This window comes from Zingiber officinale, chromosome 1A (genome assembly GCF_018446385.1).
Source record: "Zingiber officinale cultivar Zhangliang chromosome 1A, Zo_v1.1, whole genome shotgun sequence".
In the NCBI taxonomy this organism is placed as follows: Eukaryota; Viridiplantae; Streptophyta; class Magnoliopsida; order Zingiberales; family Zingiberaceae; genus Zingiber; species Zingiber officinale.
The window spans coordinates 80,441,379-80,446,774 of record NC_055987.1 but is presented as its reverse complement, the minus strand read 5'-3'; the positions used below and the strand labels follow the sequence as shown (position 1 = coordinate 80,446,774).

General features: G+C 37.3%; 1 non-coding gene across 1 annotated transcript; it reads right to left on the bottom strand.

The window, feature by feature from the left end:
- Positions 1–4,885: 4,885 nt before the first annotated feature.
- LOC122039282 lies at positions 4,886–4,991 on the bottom strand. The gene has a single exon (XR_006128138.1). It is a non-coding gene; the product is annotated as a small nucleolar RNA R71 (small nucleolar RNA).
- Between the last annotated feature and the right edge of the window lie 405 nt (positions 4,992–5,396).

Below are 5,396 nucleotides of genomic sequence, written 5' to 3'. Positions count from 1 at the left end.
CATCAAGTGGTCGGCCCCTCTCCCTCTCTTCCCTTTGCTCTCTTTTGCTCCTTTGTAGTGGTGGTGGCCGAATTCTAGAGAAGGAGGAGAAGCTTTCCGGGTGGTGTTAGTCTTGGAGGATCGTCGCCCACACGACGTCTAAGAGGAGGCGAGGGATACGGCAGAAGATCTCGAGGTTTTTAGCATACAAGGAAGAGGTATAACTAGTATTTAATTTCCGCATCATATTAGTTAATTTTTCTTTATATAAATACCAAATACAAGAGGCATTCGATTCTTGTTTTTCGAATTTAATTTCGATGTTGTGTTCTTTTTCTTTTTTCCTTGTGATTTGATTATTCCTTTTGGTTAACCTAGAGTTATATAAGGAAATTAAATATTAACTTTCCTTAAAAGGCTTTGTCTAGTCGATGGTGGTTGCTCCCATATCCAAGAAGGTCAAGTGTCTCGCCATGCAGTACTGGAAGCCAATTTTGGAAACTAATATTTAATTGAATTTATTGTTGGTTGCTACTCGAAAAACCTAATGGTTCCACTGTACAAAAAAAAATTTGTACGAAGGTCTGAACCTTTTCCTAGCTACCATGTGTTCTTTTAAATTAAACTCGGATCGCCTGCGGAACTTAACACGTTTGATCCTAAGTTTAATTTATTTGTTCTTTTAGGTTTAGACTTGGATCTCCTGCAGAACTTAACACGTTCGATCCAAATCACCTAGGTTATTAATTCCATTAAATATAAATTTCCAAAATTGGCTTCCAGGACTACATGGCGAGGCACATGGCCTTCTTGGATATGGGAACAACCACCACCGCCTAGACAAAGCCTTTTAAGGAAAGCTAATATTTAATTTCCTTAAATAACTTTAGGTCAACCAAAAAAAACAATCAAATCACAAGGAAAAGAAAAACAAAAGAATGCAACATCGAAAACTAATTTGAAATACTAGAATCGCATGCCTCTTGTATTTGGTATTTTTACATGAAGATAAAACTAGTATGATGCGGAAATTAAATACTAGTATACCTTTTCTTTTGCAAGCAAAAAACCTCTAGGTCTTCTACCGTATTCCTCTTCTAACCTCGGACGTTGTGTGGGCAACGATCTTCCGAGATGAGAAACCACCAAAGCACCTTCTTCTCCTCCTTGCAAGGTTCGGCCACAACAAGAGCTTCTCCAAGGATGAAGAAAAAACACCACCAATGCTCCAAGGGATACAAGCTTTTTCTTCTTCTTCTCCAAGCTAGAATCCGGCCACCACTTGATCTCCAAGAAGATGTGAGGTTCAGCCACAAGGATGGAAAGAAGAGAAAAGAGAAGGGTCGGCCACACCAAGGAAGAAAAGAGGGAGAAAATAGAATAGAGATTTTTCACCATAAAGCCTCCTCTACCCCCTCTTTTATAATCCTTGGTCTTGGAAAATAAGGAAAATTTAATAAAAACTTCCTTAATTATTTTGCCATTGAAAAAAGAAAATTTATTTAATTAAAAACAATTTTCTTCTCATCAACTATAATGGTCGGCCACCACAAGCTATAAACAAGGAGAGTTTTAATTAATTAAAACTTCCTAATTTGTCTCCAAAAATTTATAAAAATTTCTCCAATAATTTTAATCCCTTCATGGTTAGTAAAAAGGAAATTTTATAAATTAAAAATTTTCTTTTAAATATGTGGATAAAAAGAAAGTTATCTCTAAAAATTAAAATCTCTTTTAATCTACAAATAAGGAAAGATATCAAATCTTTTCTTAATCTCTTGTAGAAACTTATAAAAGAGAATATTTAATTTTTAAACTCTCTTTTAAATCATGAACATGGTTAAAAAGGAAAGTTTTCTTAAAATTTAAAATCTACCTTTTAATCAACAAATAAGGAAAGATTTCAAATTTTAAACTCTCTTTTAAACATGTAGATGATTTACAAATAAGGAAAGTTTTTACCAAAAATTAAAACCATCCTTTTAATCTACAAATAAGGAAAGAGATTAATCTCTTCTCTTAATCTTTTGTAGAATGTTATAAAAGGAAATTTTTAATTTTTAAACTTTCTTTTAAAACCATGATATCCACATAAGAAATAATTTTAATAAAAATCCTTTTTAATATTCTAGTGGTCGGCCACCTAAGCTTGGGACCCAAGCTTTGGTCGGCCACCAACTTGGCTCATCCACTTGGTCTTGGCCGGCTCTAGCTTGGGTTCCAAGCTAGCTTGGCCAGCCCCATTGGATGGGTAAGAAGGTGGGTATGTGGTGGGTATAAATCTCTATATACAAGAGGCTATGATAGGGACCAAGAGGAGGAATTGGTTTTGGTCTCCCGATAAAATTAAGCATCCCGTGTTCGCCCCGAACACACAACTTAATTTTATCAATAATAATTCATTCCACTAGAGAACTATTATTGAACTACCGCACCAATCCCAAATTACATTTGGGCTCCTTTCTTATTATAAGTGTGTTAGTCTCCCTGTGTTTAAGATGTCGAATGTCCACTAATTAAGTGAGTTACTGACAACTCATTTAATTAATATCTTAGTCCAAGAGTAGTTGATGTGCGTAGATTATATACTCTTTTATGCATGTTTTTACGCACATTTATATACTTTGAGCATGCTTGATCTATACACTTTTATACTTCCAGCTTTCCTTTTAGCATATTTACTCTTTTGGTTCGGAGATCTGCTTTTTGTGCATTTTCTGTACACAGGAGTCAAAATTGGTGAAGATTATGCGTCCTCGGGCAAGCTTGGAAGGAATTGAAGGGAGAGAGCATCAGGCCGTGTACCACACACGGCCGTGTAGTTTTAACAGGAAGGGAAGAGGACATGGCCGTGTGAATCTCACACGGTCGTGTCTTGATTTGAAGAAATTAGAGCAGATGCCTTACATGGCCGTGTAGATCTACACGGCCGTGTGAGGTTTCCAGAGGCCAAGCAGGTGGTGGCCGTGTGCACCACACGGCCGTGTAGCATTTCCAGAGAACAGAAGGGTCCTGGCGGTGTGAGTCACACGGCCGTGCAGCTTGGGTAGAGAAGGAACTGGACATGGCCGTGTGAATCTCACACGGCCGTGTCATGGGGTCGTGTGGCGCCCGATTTCCTCCTCTATTTAAACCCTCCTTCATGAATTGAAAGGGGATCTCTCCCCCTTTGGGAGAAGGCAAGATTTGGTGGTATCCTCCCATTCTTGGGAGGATTTCTGGGCGATTCGAGGGGAGTTCTTGACGATTTCGACTCCGGAGCGAGGATTGGATCCGAAGACGAGGCTTCTTCGTAGATAAGTTTTCTCTTTCCCCCTTTTCTTGGTTTCTTGGATTGGGGATTTAAGAAATGCTTGTAATCTTTATTTCTTCGGGTATTCTTCCTCGATTCATGGAGTAGATCTTGTATTCTAGGATTAAGGGAGTATTTGTATGATGGATTGATGTAATCTCTTATGGATTTGCCAATTTCTTGTTTCAATGACATTGTCTTGCTTGTATCAATTAGATCTTGAATGATTAATGGTGATTTGTGTTTAATTCTCATTCTTGATTGATTGTTTGGATTTCTTGTGGACTTTGTAAAGATAAACTCTCACTCGATCATCCGAGGGATCCACGTGACAGGTGCAAGCCCGTGTAAGGACGTTTGAGAGATAATCTTGAAGAGGAAATAGGAATATTCAAGAGAGTAGGATGGATCTTGTGATTAGTTTCTTGTATCTTGATAGATTAATAAGTTGTGGGCTTTTATGTTGATATCCGAGGAAGGCATAGTAATAGGTGCGCTTCTGTGTAAGGACAACGTAGGTTCACGTCTAATTGATCATATTTAGATACATTTCTCAGTCCTTAGCCGGTTATCTATTGCAAGAGAGAACCGCAACTCTACAAGTGTTTGGCAATTGAGGGATAAGAATTGGTGAACCATTTACATTCAAGAAATCTTACAAAGAAACCGAAACTCCTAGAATCTCCCTTTATCATAACCCAAAACACTAAACTCTTGTTTGTTGATCTTTAATATTAGATTTGTTTACCTTCACTTTTCATTTGGAACAATTGGATAGTTGTTTAGCTAATTCGCATTGAGACATTTCTAGTGCTTATTCTAGTCCCAGTGGATACGATAATCTTTTATATTACTTGCGACATTTCCGTACACTTGTGGAGCGTAACAAGTTTTTGGCGCCGTTGCCGGGGACTGCGCTATAACATTAGGAATTATCAATTGAGTTAGACTAAACATAACATTTGTTTTCCTTTCATATTGCATAGTTGTAACTAATCATTAGATTTCTGTTTTTACTTTCTTGTATAACTTTTACTTCTTGTTAATTCTTTTTGTACAAATTCAATTCTGTATTTTTTATTCTTTTTTTTTCTGTTGAATTGTCATTTGCTATCTTGTTCTTGTGTATGCGAAGATCTAACTTTGCAGGGGAATTCTTTCCTTTTGACCCTGAGATTGACAGAACTTTCCATAAAAGAAGAATTCTGCAAAGGCAAATTGAAGAACAGGAACATTTGAACATGGCGAATAGACCACTCAAGGATTATGCTGCACCTTATGCAAGAGGTTTTCGATCTAGTATTTCAAGACCTTCAGTGGAAGCTAATAACTTTTAGATCAAACCCGCAATTATATCTATGGTGCAGTAGAACCAATTTGGTGGAGGACCTCATGAAGACCCCAATCAACACTTAGAGGTCTTTTATGAAATATGTGGTACCATGAAAATGAATGGAGTTCCTTCAGAAGCAGTTAGATTATTATTATTTGGGTTTTCTTTAAGAGATAGGGCAAAGCAATGGTTGAATTCTTTGGCCCCTAATAGCATCACCACTTGGGAGCAGTGTGAGCAACAGTTTCTTGATAAATTCTATCCACCAAGCAAAACAGCTCATATGAGGAATTTAATTGCAAGCTTCAAGCAAACTGACTCAGAATCTCTTTTTGAAGCATGGGATAGATATAATAGTATGCTCAGACAATGCCCACATCATGGGTTGAAAAGATGGTTAGTGTTGCACACTTTTTATAATGGTATCAACTATCATATCAAAGTGTCCCTTGATTCAGCTGCTGGAGGGGCACTTATGAATAAAAGTTTAGATGAAGCTGAAGAAATTATTGATAGTGTAGCACAAAATCATCATCAATGGGCAAATGAAAGAAGTGGTGGCTATTCTTCTGTAAACCCAACAATTAAAGCATCAGGGAAGTTTGATGTAGATGCAGTCACTCTTTTGTCTGCAAAATTGGACGCTCTTACAAAGAAATTTGAGAATATGGGGACTAGTGCTAATATGGTCAATGCTATTAGTACATCTTGTGAAGTATGTGGGAGTTCAGAGCACTCAAATGACTCATGTCCATTGGGAGCTATCACTGCACAAATCAATCAACTGGAACA